The sequence below is a fragment of the Mesocricetus auratus genome, unplaced genomic scaffold, assembly GCF_017639785.1.
Source record: "Mesocricetus auratus isolate SY011 unplaced genomic scaffold, BCM_Maur_2.0 Super-Scaffold_100006, whole genome shotgun sequence".
In the NCBI taxonomy this organism is placed as follows: domain Eukaryota; kingdom Metazoa; phylum Chordata; class Mammalia; order Rodentia; family Cricetidae; genus Mesocricetus; species Mesocricetus auratus.
Window position 1 is genome coordinate 83,503,486 of NW_024429190.1, and position 22,235 is coordinate 83,525,720.

The 22,235-nt window shown below is 41.5% G+C and overlaps 1 pseudogene; it reads right to left on the bottom strand.

Annotated features, from left to right (window-relative positions):
- Nucleotides 1-19,087: 19,087 nt before the first annotated feature.
- On the bottom strand, nucleotides 19,088-20,483 carry LOC101824968 (annotated as a pseudogene).
- Between the last annotated feature and the right edge of the window lie 1,752 nt (nucleotides 20,484-22,235).

Sequence of the window (22,235 nt, forward strand, 5' to 3'; positions counted from 1 at the left end):
AAGGCTCCTCTCAAGGAAAAAGCTTCTCTTTACAGGAACATTTCATATATATATATGATGGGGGAAATCTTCTGTGCATGTTTCTTTTATTGGTTGATGAATAAAGCACTGTTGGCCAATAGGGAGGCAAGATAGGTAAAACTAGGAGACAAGGAGAATTCTGGAAAATGTAGTAAAAAGAAGTTGCCATGTGATTCAGGCAGGAAATGATGTAACAGGCAGAATCAGAATATAAGCAAGAACAAACAGGAAATCACTCTCTTTTCCCTGAGGTGATGCTGAGTAGATATGATATAGAACCCAATGGAGTAAGAGGCCCAGACCTTTTATCCATTAAGATAAGGCAACATGGAAATACTTAGATTAGTAGTCATGGGTTAATAATTAAGTCAGAGCTAGCCTATGAGAAATCATAGCTATTGGCCATCAGCTTTATAATAATAAACCATCGTCGTGTTTCTTAGGGGCAGAGAAGGGCAGTGGCACCTAGCCAGGCCAAGACAATCTCATGTTACATATATCTTTCATGCGTAAAATGTAAAACTGAAATTCTTTAGTGGAGCCCCTTCTTAACACTGTGACATGGAATGCCAGTGAAGGGTCTCTGTGAGTTATCTAGACTTATTATAAATTACAGTGACAGAGCCTTAGTGTTTTTTCTTAAGGACCCTTGAGTGGTTGGGTGGAGGTGAAGTGCCTTCCATTCATCCCCAAAGCACAAGATTAATGTGTTTTGTGGTTTGATTGTAAATATCCTATATTGTATGATGTGTTTGAACACTTGAACCCAAACTGGTGATGCTGTTTGGTCATAAATTATTTTGAAGATATTTCTTAATCTAAGAGACTGGAACTTTTCCTGGGCCTCACAGCCAAATTTGATAATATACCGTGAAGTCGCTAAAAGACTAATATCCTACTTGTACTCAGCCAATTTGTTTAACCTGCCCTTAAAAGAAGAATGTAACAACCAACATTCCATGCCTTGGATTTCCCATCTAATCAGTGTTTACTACCCTAAGCTAATGAATAGCTGTAATCTTAAGATATGTACTCTTCCATGCCCCTGACCCAGAGAGCAATGTATGTGTAAATGTGTGTGTGCTAACATGGCAATTTATTGAAAACAACAAATCAGTTGAAAGCAACCTTAAAAAAAATGTCCACCATATCCTGGGTATACAAATGGACTTTGGACTCCCATCCAACAATGAGAGATGCACTCTCATCCTGAACTTTTTGGGGGAGGGTATAGGCCCTTCCCTGGATGAAATGACAGACTATGGACACTCCCATGGAGGGCCTCACCCTCCCTGGGGAAATGAGGGGATATTGGGAAGGTTGGTGGGAGGGCACAGGAGGAGGGGGAGAAAAATGGAGAGGGACCTGGAATTGACATATGAAGCAACCTTGTTTCTAATTTAAATTTAAATTTAAAAATAAAAAAATATTAGAAAGTCCACCATAAATATCAGATACAACATAGATATAAATTTGAAGTGTGTTTATAGTGATGTTTATAGTACTGCTCATTATCTTAGTCAGTTCATGTCAGTAGGAGCCAGAGACTTAATCACCTTATAAAACAATGTTACAATTGTCTGATGTATTTCTCCATGGACCAGAGACAAAATGGTGGCCCCTCCCTCCTTCCATGTGGCTCTGCAGAGCATGTAGCCATTGCATTCCACCTACTGTGTGTGTGCTCACTGGTACAGATGACCAGTGCTTCTCTCTTGTACAGATTCTGATAAAAGAAGATGGGAACGTCTTAAATATTGCATGGGGCAGGAGCGTACCAGCTGCCAGGTCTGGGGCAATGGTGGTAATTGGGTTTTTGTCGGATCAGTGCTGAAGCAGCGCTTTGTCCTAGTCAAGGTTTATTTTTGTTACAATTAACATGTTTCCTCACAGAAGCTGAAATATGAAAGATTATAGTGTAAAAACAGGCTTGTTATTTAGAACTCAAGCTTGTTAATACATTGTGACCTCTTCTCTGTGCCCCCCTGTTCTGTCTGTGAGGCCATATGCTCTCTTTTCTCTTTATTTCAGGGCCTCAGCTTCACTCTCCTCTTTGACACTTCTGCAGAATCTCCATCCCTGCACATATGGCAGAAGTTGCCCCAGGCTTTTCTATTCACATGCCCTTGGCATTTACATGTCGGGCCTTGAGCGAAGGCAGAAGGGCCTGGAACTTTCAAAGAAAGACTCCCTCATCAAACGAGTTGAACCTGTTCATCCATGTGGAGTTCATCCAAGAATTTCATGGAAACCTTCATGCCCTCTAAGAAAATAAGAATCTGGTATCAAGTATTTTGATGGGTAATTCATGGACATTAGCCTTGCTGAAAATTCACTGAAACCCTAGAAGATGGATATCATAAACACATTTTATACACAACAAAGAGGACTATCAGAGTAGGTGAATAAACTGCATGGGTTTATACATCTGGAACTAGCAGGAGAATTTGAATATAGACCTTGTTGTTCCCCCAGCCTGTGTTTGTACTACCTACCCTGACCTAAAAGGATTTCAAATTCCAATTAGCATCAGAATTACTCAGATGAAAATGCAAATCACTCCTCCCTAGGCTTGAAAATATTGATTCTGCAAAAGTAAGGGTAAGGCTCCTGAAGCTGCTTCCTGGCAAGGAGGCTCCCTGGGGATCACAGCTCTGAATGACCAACCCAATGGCTCCTTTCTCTGGGTGACCCAGCCTGTTCTTCTAAAAACTGGTAAACATTTGTCTTAACGTGCTTTTCTAACTTAGAGGAACAATCATTACACCATTGCTTTAGTCTCTGAATGTCTACATTTTATTGTACTGTGGTTTTTCTCTTTAGACATAATGTATGGAGTATTTTCTAATGAGGGATGTTGCCTCTCTGGAAATTCCTTCTCAGCTCTGAGATGATCACATGGGTCTGTCATTCTTTCTGTTCAGGGGATGCATCACACTTATGGATTTGAAAGGATAGCGGAAGCAAGTCGTATTTGGAAAACTACAGAAAACACAGAGAGACAATATCATATAAGCTCACTTATGTATGAAACTATACAGCTCAGGAAAGTACAGGGTGAAATTTAGCCTCTAGAGGCTGGGAGTGAGGAGTAAGTGTACAGGGAAAGGGGGTGTTGGTCAGTGGTCACAAGTTAGTTCGGCAGGACATAAACGGAATTTGTGTGTTGCAAAGCTGTTTAGCAAATACTAATGTATTGTCTTAATTAGAATATCTAGGATTTTGTGTGTTCTCAGTGTTAAAAATGATAAATGTTTGAGGTGAAGTCTGATAAAGTGCATACTTCCTGAGGCATCACTTTGTGCCTGTTAACATGCATAGCTGTTTGTCAACAAATAGCTTCTTCATGAATTAAAAAGTCCCTCTGAGTTGTAAATGTACCCTAGAAATAACCAGAAAAAGAAACTTCTAGGGAGTTCATTTATTTGCTGTATCTAATTCCAAAGTTTGCTCATTTTGCTTCCAGCAAATCTTCTAAGAAAACAAGCTTTTTAAAATGTAGAATACTCCATTCTGAGGGACGGAATCTCAGGCCCTGGATATGTGCACATCTCTAGAATCCAGTATGGGAGTCCCGCTGTACTTTTAACCTTTACACACGATTGAAAACATCACTCTGGTGCTCTGTTTGTGTGCGAAAATAAGGCGTGTGTACTATGGCCTGAAAATAAGTTTTGTATAGCTTCTGCTTTGAGCCACTAATTGTCATTGACTGCTATTAATTGTTCAATGGATGCAACTTATTAACTTCAACAACTATCTCACATTCTTACAGCATTTAGATTTGCATGAAATTCTGGAAAGCACTGGTTCACTGGAAGATTCCAAAGATCAGTTTTATGATCTCCAGTGTATCCATGAACATCAGTCTTCTTAGCCAGTATTCTAAAATGCTGCTTTTCTAGAACAAAGAGCATGAACTACTGCAACATAGAGCATTGTAGGTGAGCTTCACACAAAAATTGTTGTAGGAGAAACACTGAACTTGAAGGGATGCACACTCCTGCTCCCATGTATATGAAACTCTAAACCTAACCAATCACTCATTCCTCAGGATGAGAAGCTGGGAAAATGCCAAACACAGGATGGGGCTTGTCTTCTGAAAGTCTGATGTTCTGTTTTGTGGTCCATCTACTGGTCACTAGGGCATGCTCAGAGTATGGTCATGAACTTGCATAACTAATTAAGAATCACTTTGGCTGTTCCCTGCAGTGTAAACACCCAGGATTATTTTCAGTGTATAAAACTGCACTGACAGATTTATCACAAACTTGATAAACTTTGGCACTAAAATAAGAGTGAAAAGAAACCTTCCAACATGGAAGCCTCTGGAGAGTGGAAATGTGGCTGAGTTCATTTTTATATTCTCGTGTTTTATCTAAATTTTATGGTGAGGCATATAAAGCACATATATAAATCATTTCAACCTACTGAGTTATTTAGAAGTCTCTGTTACAGAGCAAATTGACTGTATAAATGTAGAAGTAAATAAAAGATCCCACGCCAACAAATCCAAAAGCAGAAAACTGAGAAAAGCAACTAACACAGATGCCACAACCAAAAGGTGACATGGGGAGTTCAGGGACGTCCACACTGACTTCGGCCCTCGTAAGTGATTTCTCTCTAGCGCCACTTCTAATTGTGTTGCTACACACAAAGCAAGGTTCATGGGATGAGATTTTAGTAAGTGAGGAAATGGCCTGTTCATGAGCTTTCATGACAGAATACAAATGTCCAGGTTCAAGTGATAGAGTAAAAAGTGAGATTTTCGCCAAAGCTGAGATATGGTAGGAGTGCTTGCTAAATCTGTGGTCTTAAGTACCTTTCATGCCATGACAATCATAAAATTGGGGGAAAAAATGCATGTTTGCAATCAGAATTTCTAAAGCCTTCTTTTGTCGTTTCCTCTTGAAGTTCCAGGGCAGTGAGGCCTTTTCAAGGAGTCTACACATTTGATGTCAGGCATCCTAAATCTCTCAACACAAAGAACAACCTGCTCCTGGAACAGGAAACAGGGTGGTGAGCTCATCATAGCCTGGCCTCTAGCTCTAGTCCAGAGTCACTGGTTTTGGCAACACTGAGTACCCCAGAAAAGTTGAGCTGCTAGGGGTGCTACCTTGGCTGCCCAAAGGTGCACCTCTTGCTTGCATTTTGGATTGTCTAACACTTGGATATTTATTGGTATAAGAACAATTCTCGGCTGGGTGTTGGTGGCACACGCCTTTAATCCCAGCACTCTCGAGGCAGAGGCAGGTGGATTTCTGTGAGTTCGAGACCAGCCTAGTCTACAGAGCTAGTTCCAGGACAGTCTCCAAAACAATACAGAGAAACCCTGTCTCGAAAAAAAAAATTCTTCCCTCACACACTCACACACACACACACACACACACACACACACACACACACACACACACCAATGACAGGGCATCCTAGTGATTCTGGAACCAATCCTGGATCCTCCAGTTCCTATGGGTATGATGTTGAGCAGCTATGATGTTGAGAAGCTTTTCCAGCCTGCCTGAATCTCAGCTTGCTCATCTATAAAAGAATAGTGTCCTATTCTTTAATTCTGGGATTATTTAAAAATTATATATGTCCATTTTCTCCTTTACTATGAGACAGTTTTAAACTTTCTTGGCAGGCATCATTAAAAGAGTTCATTTTATCTTTCAGACTTGTAGGCATTGTCTTTTCATGGCCTTGTGTTCTCAGTTTCTGCAGTGTTCAACCTCATAGGTAGATGTGTGTCTTTCTTTTTGTTTTATATGAACCACATGCTGAACTTAGTTTTCATTTCCTGACTTTCAAGAAATTTTTTGGGGCTCAGTTGGTGTGGTGAGCATGAGGACTTTATGAAGGCTCTCTCAATAAAGGTTAGAGATGAGCTGTGGATGCACACACTTGCTCAATTAGTGTTGGTTATGAGACTCCCTCATTTGATTTGGTTGACCTGGGATTATTGCACTGATCACAATAAAAATTAGAAGGAAGTATAGATAAGTGAGGCTTTTACAGATACAATAATTTCTCAGGTCATTTGGGAAGGCCCCCATCGTATGGTCTTTTGTTGTTTTTTTGTTCATCTGGCTTTGAGACAGGCCCTCACTGAATGTCCTGGAATTTACTGTGTAGAACAGTCTGGCCTCAGACTGATAGAGATCCACCTGCCCCTACTTATTCCTTTCCCATGTGCTGGGATTAAATCCCCAAGTGCTGGGATTAAATCTGTCCACTACCATACCCGACTTTAAATTCTGTCGGGTGCTTTTTCCATGGTTTTTGATCTGTATGTGTGCTTTACAATCTTACCACTAAGTAGATTGTGTTTTTGTTTAAATTAGAGAACTTGGCCTTTCAAATGTAGTCCAATAAACTAAATACATAGAGATGATGATGAAGTGTATGTCTGCTAAGCGTGTAGAGTGATAATTACTCATGATGGGACTTTTATGAGCTGAAAATATAAGATTAAATATCTGTATCTTGAGACTACAAAAAAAATATCCTTTGGTCATTTCCCCTAATTTAGGTATCAGGCATCAAAATTCAGGTCAAAACTTCCTGACTGCCTCTATTTCTATGCAATTTTTAGTTTTAACAGACATCCTCCTTCCTTTTCACTGTAAAAGACAGATCATTGTCGCTCCTTATTACATCCAAGAGAAACGTGGGGTCTTTCTTTGCACATACAGATTCTCTTCTTTATGCAGCCAAGAAAGAATTGCTTCTCTGGGTTTTTCCCTTTGTCTTGTCTTCACTAGAGAGGAACAGATGATAGGAATGATAACACACACAAGAACCAACTAGTTATTCCTGGGAGGAGGGTCTTGCTAGCCAGGAAGTGTAAGCTCAGAAGACAGCCTCAAGCTCTAGTTCTTTCAAGGATGCCATCTTGCCTGGGGGCTTTGTACTAAGGTCCTGCACTGTCTGGAGAAGCCTGAATGCAGTGATGGAGAAGGGTAGAGGTACAAAGGACCAGAGTTGTCTCCAGGATGTGAAACACTCTAACAAGTGGGATGCACTTCCAGGCTTCCACATCACTTATCCAGGGGAGGTCCTACATCGTTGACTTTTTCCCTGTCTGACCCACAGCCTCTCCCTTCCTTTTCATAGTATCCATTCCCATTAAAAAATCTGTCACCACTAACTCTTTCTCAGAATCTGCTGCTATGCCGTTTAATCTGCAATAGAAAATTGGGCTCCCCTTGACATAAAAATAAATCAATTTTATTTAATGCATTTTAACATATTTTAGTATATTTAATATATTTTAGTAGCTAATGCACACACACCTGGGCATTCCAGATGTAGTGGGGTGATATCAGTAAAATTATATACATTAGTTTCTTCCCTACGCTGCTCAAATTTTTAATATGGAACAAAAATAAAAAACCAAATGAGAATGGCTAAATAGACCAGCCAGATGTTCTTTATGTTGTAGTTGTAGTTGACTCGTTAATAATTTTTACATCTTCCACAAATTGACGCAAGTAATTTTCCTCTGGATCTTCGATAGAACTTGCTTATAAAACATTGGACAATTGTCACAGGGTTTTCCTTTAGATCAATGAGTCTTCTCTTCTCCTTCTCCTTCCGCATTCTTGATTAAGAAAGTCATTTGGCATTGCTTAGTTTGCCAGTTGGTGTCATACTTGTAGATCTCTGGAAATTTCACTAGTGCCAGATCTCTCCTCAAACCTAGAATGACTCCCTCTATTATGGTATCTCTCATCCTGCTCTCCTCTATTCTTCCCCCAGCTCAACCTTCCTGCTCCCCCATGTCCTCCTTTCCCCTCCTCTTCTCCTCCTCTCTTTCTCCTGGCTCCCTTTCCCCTCCCCCCATGCTCCCAATCTGCTCAGGAGATCTTGTCTTATTCCACCTTCTCTGGGGTACCATGCATTTCTCTCTTAGGGTCCTTCCTGTTTCCCAGAGTCTCTGGCATGGGATTGTAGGCTGGCACTCCCCTGATCAATGTCTAAAATCCATATATGAGTGAGTACACACCATGTTTGTCTTTTTGTGACTGGGTTACCTCATTCAGGATGGTTTCTTCTAGTGCCTTCCATTTGCAGGCAAATTTAAAGATTCCATTGTTTTTCTCCACTGACTAGTATATGCCATCCTAGAACTTCCATCCAGTGACAGACAGAGGCAGAGGCAGACACCCACAGCTAAACACTGAACTGAACTCCTGGAACCCAGTGATAGAGAGGTAGGAGTAATGAGCAAAGGGACCAAGACTGGGTTGGTGAAACCAGAGAAACAGCTGAACTGAAAAAGAGAGAGGTCTTGGACCCCAGACTGATGGCTGAGAGGACAGCATGGAACAGATCCAGACCCCCTGAATGTGGATGTCAGTGAGGAGGCCTAGGCAATCTATGGGCCTTGGGGTAGTAGATCAGCATATATCCCTGGCACACAAACGGACTTTGCATGCCCATCCCACAATGAGGGATTCTCTCTCAAGCCGGACACTTGGGGGAGGGCCTAGGCCCTGCCCTGAATGAAATGATGAACTCTGGAGATTCCCCCATAAAGGGCCTTACTCTCCCTGGGGAATAGAGTAGGGATTGGCTGGGGGGGCTGGGGGGGTTGGTGGGAGGGGCGACAAGGAGGGGAGGGAGAGGGAGCTGGGACTGATATATGAAACAAGCTTGTTTCTAATTTAAATATAAAATAAAAACTAAAATAAAAAACAAAACAAAAAGGAAGTCATTTGGACTACAGCTTTCTCATTTTACATGCCCTCGTGCAATTTGAACACCTATTTTGGAAATGTAATTGAAAACACTGAAGACGCTCAGGAAGAAGCCAAAATCAGTTTAGTCAAGACTTTCAGAATAACACTTTATATTGACAGGAGATGAGGTTTCTTTCCTAGTGATTCAAGCTCTGGCGGGGGTTAGTCAGGGTGATACAGAGATGGTGAAGAGGAAGAGGCTTGGGCCTAGTGAAGGGAAAAAAGAGGTTATCTTGCCAGTAGCTTTCACTCTGCAGTTTTTTTCTTTCCCAAACACTTTTATATTGAGCTAGCTCTTGTCTCTTGGGGATTGGGCAGGCTCTAAAAGAACATATGCAGATTGCTTGTGCATTTTCTCATTAAGTATTATCTTTCTAAGCTCCCTGATGGCAAATTAGCTAGGTCTGAAGAGTTATTATTGCATCCAAGCCACCATGTATGCTTTGGGATGGTGATGTAAGAGAAATATTAACCCCTTACTAAGCATGCCTAGAGTTTAAGAAAGTTCTTAGCTAGACAATGTTTGCAATGAAAATATAATGGTAGCTAACAAATGCTTAGTACTCACAATGAACTAAAGGCTGTGTCACATACTTTGTTATTTAAATTCTCACAAGAACCCCACTAGGCAGGTGTTCTCATCATTTCTATTTTAAAGAAGAGCAAACTGAGGTTTGGGTGGGTTAAATATGCTTTAGAAACGATTCAGCAATGCATTCAAAGTCAATGTTATACATTGCTATACCACTTTATATTCATAATAACATGCCATTCATTTGGAAGCTACCAACTGTTTAATACAATCATCCTACAAATAATAGCTTACAGCATGAATTTATGCATCACTTCCAATACTGCTCCAGTCAGCCTCCGTTTCTATTTCATTTAACTTTCATTTCTAGATGATCCACATGCTGACAAATCATACCAATATCTGGAGGAAGGAAAGGAAAGCAAAGATAAATATCTTGACTGTGATAAAGTCCATCAATTAGAAGATTCCAGTATTTATTCTCTTGGAGTCTGTGTCCCTGATTCTTGCGTCTTCTCTGTGATTAGTAAAAGATAGCCTTAAAAGTGGTAAAGGATACTAATGCCCCAAAGCATTGTGGAACAGAAGTATTCATAGCTCAGTGGGCTATCTGGAGAACTAAGTTTATCTTATGGCTATCAGGAGATGTAGTGTCTCTATCTTATTAGTATCAGTACATAGTGGAAAAAGTCAATCTACTGTGCAATTACCCTGTAAAGAGCATCATTTCATTTGGTGGTTACTTCCAGTCACTGTCCAGTGAGCTCCACCCCTACCGAACAATGTTGTCTACACATGCACAGAAATCGCTAACTCACAAGGCTACCCCTCTCTGATTGCCTATACGTAGATGATGGTTGCCAAAGGATTGAGATCACTTTGTATTATGATATAGACACTACTAAAGCATCATACTCCTCTAAATAATCTTTTGTTTGTGCTCCTGTAGGCAACTCATTGGACTGTACTTATGTGAAAAGACAAAATGACAAGAAAACAGAGGAGGGCTAGTTGGAAACAGGAAGGGAATGAACAGGATGGGAAAAGACAAGAAAGTGTAATGGAAGTGACATTACATACACATATGAAAACTTAATAAGACTCATTATTATTATAATTGATATATGCTGATATAAACATTAAATTTTAAATAAAATACACAAAACCTAAAAAGGAACACATTCATAGAAACTAACAGTACATAGTTGAATACCATACTACAGTTGCTTAATTTTTTGATTAATAATACTCAACCTTGATCAATCAGGTTATTTTAGCTGGGTGGTTCCCCACACTGTACTGGAGGCCTCTTTTTTAGTTGTTACTTTGAATTGGGATCTTAGTAAATTATCCATCCTGGCCTTCAACTTAGATTGTAACTCATGTTGGCCTTGAATTTGTAATGTTCCTGCCAAAACCTAAGTAGCCAGAATTAGTGCTACCAAGTTCAGCTTTATCTGAGATATTTACACACCATAGCTCCGTCCTTGCTTAAGTTTAGAGTCACAAAATTAAGTTACAAAATGAGCACAATTTGTAAGAAAATCTACCTGCATACAGAAAGACAGGCAATACTGAGTCACAATGGGAAGTGGTCCTGAAAAGTGGAGGAAATTAAGATTCATATGCAGTGACCCTGATCTTTGCAAATGTTAAGTTCTCTCTCTGTTGCTATAACTAAGTTACAGAGATACCAGCTAATAGAAAGTTTTATTTTGGCTCACGGCTTGGAGCTGTCACTCTGTGGTCAGCTTTGGGCAAGAAATTGCATCTTGATGCAAGTGTAGCAAGGAAAATCTGTTAATCACATGGGAGGGAAGTGGAGAAGTGCACTGGGGTCTCACTGTATTTTCTTATCCATTTATATTTTATGCTTCATGAATTTCCCTGTTGTGAAGCCTAATATCAACTTAACAGGATATAGGATCACCAAGTCAAGGAGGAGGAGACAGTCCTCATCACCACTGAAACATCTCTCCAGCTGTCTTGTCAGGAGAGATGACAGCAAAAAGAAAAGTAAATAATACATATGTTATCCTCATGCAGAAGCCAAGAAAATCTGTTTTGCCTGATTATGGATATATGTGCTGTGAGAATGAGCACATACTATCCCTTTTAAGGGAGTGTCCACAATCACCCAAAACCTTCCACTAGGTGCCACCACCTTCCAATAGTGCCACACTGACCACCAGACCTTTACCAAGGAACTTCTAGAGAATGCTAAGACAAAAACAAGAATATTCACTGAGTTCTTGAGCAACACATGTCCTGACTATTTAGCTCAATTCATTACATACTGAGCACCTATTCTGCTGCACTCTAGAGACTATGCTATGCACCAGACACAAACGTTACAAGCAAATGCAGGCTGTGCACTGCACGTAGTCATCATCTGTGCTGGGTGTTCCAGGCTGTGCACTGCACGTAGTCATCATCTGTGCTGGGTGTTCCTGATTGTCGACCTGACTATGTCCGGACTTAACTGAACTTAAATGGCCTACCACTTCTATGAGGGATTTTTTCTTAAATCGTGTGAAGTCGGAAGACTCACTTCTAATTCAGATATTTCTGGGTGAAACCCCTCCCTTTTTAGTCTGGATATTTTTGAAGTAGGGAGATCCTCTTTTAATAGGAGTCACACCTCCTGCTGGCAGTCTCTCGAAAGGACATGGAAGAAGGAAGCTTTCTCTCTTCACCTGCTTACTCTGACTCTTGCTGGAGAATTTTTTTAAGTATTCTGACATATAGTGAAGACCAGATAAGACATCCAGCCTTGCAGACTGAACAACTACTGGATTCTTGGACATCCCATTGTAGACAGTGATTGTTGGGCTAGCTGAACCGCAGCCTGTAAGCCATTGTAATAAATCCCTGTGTGTGTGTCTTTGTGTTTATTCCTTAAGTTCTGTTCCTCTTGAGAACTCTGACTAATACACCACCTAAGAAAGCATACCAATCCATTCTAATCACAACACAGTATATAGATAGTATAGAATTTCAGAAGGGACTGAATGCAAATATCTACCCTGGGAAGGGTCACAGAGGCCTCAGGGGAAGAATACCCAAGGAAACATCAGGCACAAGAGCATCTGTCAGGAGGTAAGTGGAATATCCCAGTGTTTGTACTGTACACTTTCAGATGCTGAAGGTGAGTGGGAAGTGTTATGGAGAGTTAGGGCACAATGCATAAAGAGCTTAGCAGACCAGGTAAATCTGAACTCAGGTCCACGTGCTTACAGAGACATTATTCTAGAGTCAGGTCACCGGTGTCTTACTCAAACGCATCTTCTAACTCAACAGATCCAGAGAGAAACAAATGGCTTTCTTTATTTCTACCACTCCATGAATATAGCAATGCTGCAAGTCCACAGGCCATCCCACTTGGGGTAGAAAGGCTTGAAGAAGTCATCATGGAGACTACAAAACAGTGGACAGTGTAGCATTTCAAACAGACTCCTTTGATGGGGCAGTATGACCATGCTAGTCATAAAATAAGGGAAGGATAAAGGCAGGAGATTCATATTGGAAGAATGAAGGCAGAAACTGGGCTTACTGCAGAGCCAGCAAGCAGCAATAAAAGTAGTAAAAGTGGTACAAGAGCTATTGGTTTCTCTTTTAATTTTACAGAATAATGAATAATTTGAGGTTTGTGTTTAAATAACTCAGTGATTGCTGAATATTTGTTTTCTATCTTTGTCCTTTGTCCCTAACTAATTTAAGAATATTTTTATTATAATGTGCAAAATCTCTTGACAAGTGATTCTCAATCATGTGGTAATTTCTAGTAGGATGGATACAATGCTAAAATAGATATGGGATGATCTGAAATAAACACAGTAAAAAGGAAGACATTACCATGTACCTTGGGGAGGCGGTGAGTTCAGGCTCCAGTTGTGACAGAAATGAGAGTACACCCGGGCTTACATAGGAATTTACGCGAGGTGATTATGAGAAATGTAGGCATTTAGCACATCCCTATCTGTGCCTCAAACAATTGATTTCTTCCTTCTTCATCTGCAATTTTAACAGAACCCCTGATGCATATGTAACGCCTAAGAGGACTGAATAATGAGCCTAGCTGATCTTGGCAAAAAATGCCTTGTCTTCTAATGTGAGATGCTATAAGAATATAACCAAGCAAACTAATATTATTAAACACATAAACAAGATGAGAAGTTGCCAGCCTCCTGTGAATTTATAGTCTCAACAAATTAAGTGGCCAGGCCTCGGAACACACACACACACACACACACACACACACACACACACACACACACACACATTTTAAAGTTTATATTTAAATTAGAAACAAAGTTGCTTCACATGTCAATTCCAGGTCCCTCTCCGTTTCCCTCCACTCCTCCTGTGCCCTCCCACCAACCCCCCAATATCCCCTCATTTCCCTAGGGAGGGTGAGGCCCTCCATGGGGGTGTCCATAGTCTGTCATTTCATTCAGGGCAGGGCCTGGACCCTCCCCCAAGAGTTCAGGGTGAGAGTGCATCTCATTGCTGGATGGGAGTCCAAAGTCAATTTGTATACCCGGGATAAATACTGATCTACTACCCAAGGCTCAGTAGATTACCTAGGCCTCCTCACTGACACCCACATTTAGGGGGTCTTGATCAGTCCCATACTGGATTCCCAGGCATCAGCCTGGGATTCAAGAGCTAACCCTTGTCAGGTCAGCTGTTTCTGGGGGTTAAACCAGACCAGTCTTAATGCCTTTGGTCATCAGTCCTCCCTCTCTGTCACTGGATTTCTTGAGTTCAGCTCAATGCTAGCCATGGGAGTCTGCCTCTTCTTCCATCAGCCACTGAATGAAGGTTCTGTTTCCCAGACTCTCTGGCCATGGAACACATCTTTACCCAAGATCATTAGTCCAACTTCATGTTTGTAATGATTTTGTATCTGGCAAGGTACAGAATGCATAATCATCATTAATAACATGAGAGTAATTTCAGCAAGTTTTGTCTCTATGTACAGTTTATGTGTTGCATGTTTGTTGTTCATGTGTGCTTGAAAGTACACAAACACCTGTGTATGAGGGTGTGAAGAGGCCTGAGATTGATGCTAAGTGTCCTGTGTTTTCACTTATACCTTTTGAGACAGGTTTTTCCTGATCCTCTAGACTTGTGGATCAAAGAGCTCTGAGGTTCCATCATCTCTGCCTTCCCAAGCACTAGGGTTTGGATCCCCAGCTTTTATGCTGGGGATTCAAACCTAGGTACATATGCTTGCAGAGCAGGCATTTTACTGGCATTTCCATTCCCCTTCAATGTCTAATATTCATTGTTTCACTTCATTATTAGAAGTGGGTAATAATAACTTGCTTCCTGTGTCTAGACAGAAAACTGACTAGAGCAGGTCTTGCTGGCCCTGGTGTGCTAGGGGCAGAAACACTGATGTACAGGTCTGCAACAACTGTAACAAAGCAAAACTAGGAATATGAATTTCTTTCAAGGTGAGCTTCCCCTCAAGACACGAAAACATTGGAATCTGCCTTGGTGAAATTCAAGTCATACTCCAGACCTGGGTGGGTAAACATCATCAGTACTTTTTCCTCAATGTGCACCCATGTTTAGGAAGTCATGGTAGAAATTTGGTGTCACCAGTTAGGTGTGGTGTCACAAGACTTCATTTTCAGTACTCAGGAGGTAGAGGCAGTTGAATTTGGGGCCAGCATTGTCTACAGGGTAAGTTTCAGGATAAGCAGGCTGTGTGGAGAGACCCTGTCTAAAGGAAAAATGAATAAAGGATGGGGACCATCTTTATTGGTGTCTGTTGCTGTATTAAATACTATGACCAAAAGCAACCTGGGGAGGAAAGGTTTGTTTGACATGTAGATCCAGGGCACAGTCCATTGAGGGAGGAAGCCAAAGCAGAAACTCAAGGGAGGAACCTGGAGGCAGGAACTGAAGCAGAAGTCATGGAGGAGTGCTGCTTACTGGCTTGCTCCTCCTGGCTAGCTCAGGCTGCTTTCTTGGATACCTCAAGAACCCCTGCTCAAGGATATCACCTCCCACAATCAGCTGGGCCTCTCCCTTCAATCACTAACTGAGAAAAAGTCCTCAGTCTTGTACACAGGACAGTCTTAAAAAGGTATTTTCTCAAGTTTCCTCCTCTAGCTTGTGTCAAGTTGACAAAAACAAATAAACAAAATAAACAGTCAAGAGCAAGAGTGTCAGGCCATATTGAAGTTTCAGGAAGGTCTTGGAGAAGTCAGTGTGGCATCCATGAGTGAGGCTACACACTAGCAGATTGCTGTGTCAAGAACAAAATGAGGCTTTGAACACTTTTCTATGCTCAGTCCTTTCTGGAACAGCCAAGGGGAGGAGAGCCATGGGGTGGATGTCGCAGGGGGCTGGCAGTGCTGTACTGGAGGCTGTCAACACTCCACCATCCAGGCAGTGGTTAAGACAGTGGTTCCTCTGAGTGACTCACCTCCATGGTCACCACTCTTTATCTATCTTAATACTCCCAAACCTGCCCTGACAGGTGGCTGAACTGAAAACGGAAGATATTAATTTGACACCAAGATTAGCCTTGAGAATATCTAGCAGCGATTCATGGCCTATTGTAAAGCTTCATTTAAAAAAAATCATGGAAAAACATGGTTGTGATGTGCAAGTGTTTTCTCCAGAGTGAATAAACATTGAGTGAATAAATGCCAGTGAGACTGTGATCAATCTGCCAGCCAGTTGTCTTCAGGGACATGCCATTTAGGAAAGCAGGTGAAATGTGCATGTGTTCACTGAGTTAGTAGTCACCCATATGTGTTGAGCACTGTGAAGTACGCCCTGTTCAAGATACAAGACCCAGTTCATGTTCTCATTGGAGACTAAATTCGAATGAGGAGCAATAGAGCTAAAGCCAGTGCATTCATAAATAAATAAAATTGTCACAGCTTCTAATAAATGTTTAAGGTGGATGCAGAGAGAGTGCCGTGATAAAAATCATAAATTTAAGCTGGGCGGTGGTGGTGCACGCCTTTAATCCCAGCACTCGGGAGGCAGAGGCAGACGAATCTCTGTGAGTTCGAGGCCAGGCTGGACCGACAGCCTCCAAAACAATTCAGAGAAACCCTATCTCGTAAAACCAAAAAAAAATCATAAATTTAATAGTAATGTAGTAGTTGTAATAGTTGGGAATGACTTTATCTAGGGCCTTTACAAAAAGTCTCAATGATGTGGGCAGTGATGTGAGACTTGAATTTGGAGGAATGTGGTAATGTGAGTAGACAGTAAGCATGGCTCAAGGCCTGGTGTGCAGGGACACATGATGGTGGTAGAGAGGCCAGAAGGTTAGGGTACCCTGTAGGCCAGAGCAAGGAGTTCAAAACTTATTTTATTTTATTTTTTTCCTTTAAATTGTGTGTATTTTTTTAGATTTTATTTTCCAATTTAAATTTAGATAAGAATCAAGGTTGCTTCACAAGTCAGTTCCAGGTCCCTCTCCCATTCCCTCCCTTCCTCCCGTGCCCCCCCCCCCCCGTTATCCCCTCATTTCTCCAGGGAGGGTAAGGCCCTCCATGGGGGTGTCCATAGTGTGTCATTTCATATAGGGCAGGGCCTAGACCCTTTCCCAAGAGTTCAGGGTGAGAGTGCACCTCACATTGTTCTATTGGAGTCCAAAGTCCGTGTGTATACTTGGGATGGGTACTGATCTGCTGCCCAAGGCTCAATAGATTCCCTAGGCCTCTTCACTGACACCCAGATTCAGGGGGTCTTGATCAGTCCCATGCTGGCTTCCCAGGCTAATGCCTGGGATTCAAGAGTTAACCTTTGTCTGGTCAGCTGTTTCTGGGGGTTAAACCAGCCCAGAGGAAGCATATTACTGGGGGTGGGCCTTAAATTTCCAGAAGCTCAGGCCAGTCTCCGTGCCTCACCATAGAGATGCCTGCAGATACAGAGAGATCATTTGATAATTTCTCATTGGAAAAACTTGGTTGAAGAGAATAGATCTTTGAAGACCTAAGATGGGTAAAATAAGGATAAAGAGATTTTTATAAGATACCTATCTTGTAGCAAATTTTCCAGGAATATTAACTGTATTACTACTATCTATTCCTGATCTAAAGAAAATATGCAAGAGAAGAGTCAAGGCCACCAGCATGCTGAGTGTTCTGCAAGAAGGCAGGTATTGTGGGATAATCAGAGGCTGACAGTGGGGTCCAGCAGGGACAGCCCTCCTTCCTCTGACTGTTGCTTGATCTTTACAATGCAGATGACTCAGGTCTCACAAGGCCCCTTCACTCTGCCTGTCTTTTCTGACATTGCAAACATTATGTTTAAAAGAATGCCCCACTAAGTGCTCATGCTTAATACGTAATCATTAAATTATCTGTAGCCCCAGCTCTTATGTTTATGGGGTCCATCATCATAAATAGCATCATGCTGTAAGAGGATGGAAAGATTCTACCCAGAGCTGCTATAATTTATTGAGCAGAACTGGGGCATAGGAGTTACACAGACTTCAAACCCCAAGTCTGCTACTTTCTAGCTGTCTGCATTTCTTCATAGAAAGAAGATAGCAATACTTGCTTCCCAGAGTTTTCTTTGGGTTTAAATATGATATGCAGTTGAGGAGTTTGAACAGTACCAGGGAGCCATAGTAGTTGTTATATATTTATTATTGTGCTACTTGAATTTGAAGTCCTAATTGTAATATTGGCTATCTTATAAACTAATTCTGAAGCTATTTTCCCCTTTTGTACAAAGAAGACAATGAAGGTAATAATTTACTGAGCTGGTGCGTCACATGAGACAGTGTTTACATATTTTGAAGCAATGAGGATGAAAATTTTCCTGTTTACACAAAATGACCCAATGGCTCTATTTCTCTCCCCTATCAGCCTGTGTGAGTGGATGGTGCATAAAACAGGGCCTCAAGTGGTCCTGGCTGGTCTTAAATCTACCTAAATATAGCCAAAGATGACCTTGAACTCCTGATTTTCCTGATTCCATCTCCCAAGTTCTGGGATTATAGGTATATCTCACTGTAGCGATTTGAATGAAAATGGCCCCCATAGGCTCACAGAGGGTGGGTAGCACTATTAGGAGGTGTAGGCTTGTTGGAGTAGATGTGTCCTTATTAGAGAAAGTGGGTCACTGGGGGGTGGGCTTTGAGGTTTCAGAAGCTCAAGCCAGGCCCAGTGGTTCACTGTCTCTTCCTGCTACCTGCAGATACATGTTTAGAACTCTCAGATGCCTCTCCAGAAACATGTCTGCCTTTATGCTACCATGCTTCCTTTCATAATGATAATGAACTAAATCTCTGAGAGTGTAAGCCAGCCCCAGTTAAGCATTTTCCTTTATAAGAGCTATTGTGGACATGGTGTCTCTTTATGGCAATAAAACTCTTTTCTTTTGGGAGGGGAGAGGGCTGGAGAGAAGCCAAACTTTATTTCAAATGACTAGTGCTAAACAGTTAAGAAGTGATTCATCCCCATCTAAATATAAAACTTCCAAAACGGAGAGAGACAAAGATCTGTCCCTCCTATCAAATGGAAAGGGAAAACTAAAATGGAAAACAGCTAAGAAGCTATATAACCAGGCTTTTCATGAGCCCAGAAACTTTCTCAGAACTTGGAATTTAGGTCAATTAATTTCCTCTGTTCTTAGGTCACTAGAACATGATGCTTTGTCCCCCCGAAAAAATCCAACACAATGACAAACACGCTTAATTCTCAGAATTTCGTTTGGCACTTGACAGTCCCTGTAAATGGGCATCAGTGCTGTTCCTGAGGTCCCAGCACTTGACCTGTGTGGGCGTGTCCACAGGCAGCTGCATCCATCAGAAGTCCAGAAGAAATCTCCTGACCTGAGCCAGGTCCTTGGGCTGCAGCTAGTCACCCAGCTCTTCCTTACAGGCCTACACATGACAGGCCTTCTTCCCAGCCTGAGGGACATCTCCTGTGTGCAGCAGAGCTTTGAAGAAGAAGACTCTGACCCCAATGTCACTCTCTGTCCGAAATGCCTTGGGGAGTTTGAACTTGTAGTGCCCACAAAGTGCATTCCCTAGGAACATGCCTTCCATGATGTTTTCTGAGAGTGTGGCCAGTATTCGTTCAGCTGTCACTAGAAGGGTCTCCCCGGTCCACCACTCTACTTGCGGGAGCATCCAAAAATCCTGATCCCCACGCTTCTCTCTAAGAGGACAAAGTATAGCTTGTATAGTTTACTATTCAGTGAGGTTCCATCATTTTTTATCAACTTCTGTTACTCGAACTCCAGGTTTGAATTGTAGGAATGCCTGCTCCCATATATCTTCTAAGTCTTGTACAAACTTAATGACCTGCTCATCTTAGTTATCATCATAAAGGTCAGCTTTCTTCTTTGCCAGTCCCTTAGTTTCATCCAGAGCACGAAGCTCATAGTCTGAATACAGATTTCCCTCTGTCTCCACCTTCTGTAGTAGAGTGTCATGTCTTCCTGCAATGGGATGAGCGGCTTGTTGATCAGTAGTGGCCGCTGCAGACACAAGGCGCCCCACAAGCGCCATGGAGACCGGCTGCCTGAGGACTAAGTCTCAAGGGACCTGCCAGGAGAATGCAGGTTACCTACCCAGAGATGCTGCCAGCATCTAGCCAACCCTAAACAGCAATAAAACTCTTAACTAAGAAAACTGACAGCATGGCTTATTTATGCAGTGTTAAACACCAAATCCATAACCTTCTGCATGCTAGGCAAATGCTCTACCAATGGAGTCATATCCCCAGCCCTCCCAAGAAGAAAATGCAAAACTCTGGTGAGGACCCAAAAGGAAGAATGCTAGTGTGAGACGGCGGTTCTGTGTCCTGTGGTAGTTCAGCCAAATAGTTCTGAATGTAGACCAAAAGCGGCCCTTTCCCTATGAACTTAACGTGATTACAGTCCTACCACCAGCTCTATCAAAGGACCTAAGAGAAGCCATGCCTGCCCATGTCCTGGTTACAGAACCACTGGCTAGGGTCTCAACCATGTATCCTGAAGGGATCTGCTCCCTGTGGGAGACTTTTTGAGAGCTATGCCTACCTGTGCCATTGAAAGTGACATCACACCCTGAAGCTGTCTTTTGATGTCACTACACTGATGCTCTGATACTAATTCAGAGTCAGCTATCATATATAGACATTGTAGGAAACATACCTGTCCATGCTGTCAATCTTGGACCTGCTGTCATTGGTCTCGGTTTGCTGGCCCTGAGGCATCCCTGGGACACTTCTTCATTTCTACTCTCTCTCATGGCAAACAAAAACTAGAATAAAATGTCTGCCATCTTGGTAGCAGGTTCACCAATCTGAGTTCCCTGAATTTTTCCCAGCAGTGAACGCTGATATGTGGCCCCACTCTGCCAGGGTCCAAAAGCAAGTTCTGTTATATAAAGAATCTAGCAGAATCATTCCTCCAACAATAGCCTGCTAAATGAAGATCCAGTAGCAGCCATAGGACTTTCCTCCAACCCCACTTAACTGTGGTCCAAAAGACAATACTGTCAGACTGAAGACATGGAAGAACACATTTACTTGTTAAAACAATTCTGTCAGGACAGGAAGACATGCTTACATCTTCTAATGCAAGGCTCCATGGATTGTAAAGAAGGTGAGCATGACATCTCCAAGAAGACTTATATAGCTCCACACATAGATCTTTTTATAAAGCCTAATAAACAATTCCAAATACTTGAGGTCTTTTGTTTGTTTGTTTTTCTGAGACATGGTCTCACCATATATCTCTGGCTGGCCTGGAAATTATTATGTAGACCATGCTGACTTCAAACTTACAGGAATCCACTTGCCTCTCTGCCTCCTAAGTTCTGGAATCAAAAGTGTGCATCACTATTATCTGTTCAAAATGCCTCTTTTTTGAGAAGTTAATCTAGGTATCAGAGAAGAGATAAAAGTTACTCCATAAAAAAATTGTTAGAAGTAATTAGTAAAGTTGAAAGATATAAAATGTTTGAGTAGAACCTCTGCCCCCTTACACAGGCTTAGAAATACCATCTGACCTGCTTACCCCAACCCTCTGAACAAAGGAATGGTACCCAGGTGCTTGCCCAGGGACCTAGCTTTTGACCATACTTGTGCATAATCCCAGCTCCTGGCAAGCAGGTAAGTGCCTGTTACCTAAGGTCTATGAAACCTCCCTGTCATAGCGTGGACACACAATGTCTCCATTATTTGGGATTGGTCAACCCACCAGGGAGCCATGCCCAATAAACCTGCATTTATCTGTTTTTAATCTGGTTTGATCTGGCCATGTGCATCTGTAGGAACATATCATAAAGTTAACGTGCAGAGCTAAGTTTTGTTTTTTATACTAAATTTCAACTACACCCCCAAATATTAAATAAATAAATTTAAAAAGCAATTCCATTTAAAGTGTCACCATGAAAGGGAAGGAAAACTTAGAAATAAATTTAGTCAAGCAGGTAAAATATCTGGACACTAAAAAGGTAGAAAACATTGATGAAAGAAGACATAAATGCAAGGAAAGAAATCAGTCACAGGTTGTTAGTATTATCAAGATGTCCACGTACAAAAGAAGTCTGCAGAGTCAATGCAATCAGCACAAAATTCCATTGTTTCATAGCAATAAAAAATAGTGAAATTTTTGTGGCACTATTTAAGATGCTGAGCAGACTAATAAATTTGAAGAAGCATACAGATGAAGGCCTTATAGTCCTTATATTTTATGAAGTTATAGTAATCAAAACACTATCCACTAGCATGCCAGTTGTTTTTGTTGTTTTTAAGGACACATTAGACCAATGACTAAAATAGGCCAGAAGTGAATCTACACATATGTCTTCAATGTACCCTTGATGAAGCCACCAAAAAAGCATAATATATCATCTCTTCAATGAATAATAGTGGGAAAACTGGATTTCCACATGCAAGCAAATGAGATTAGGCTCATCTTAATTTAGCTGAAAATTGATTGATGACTTAAATGGGAAACTT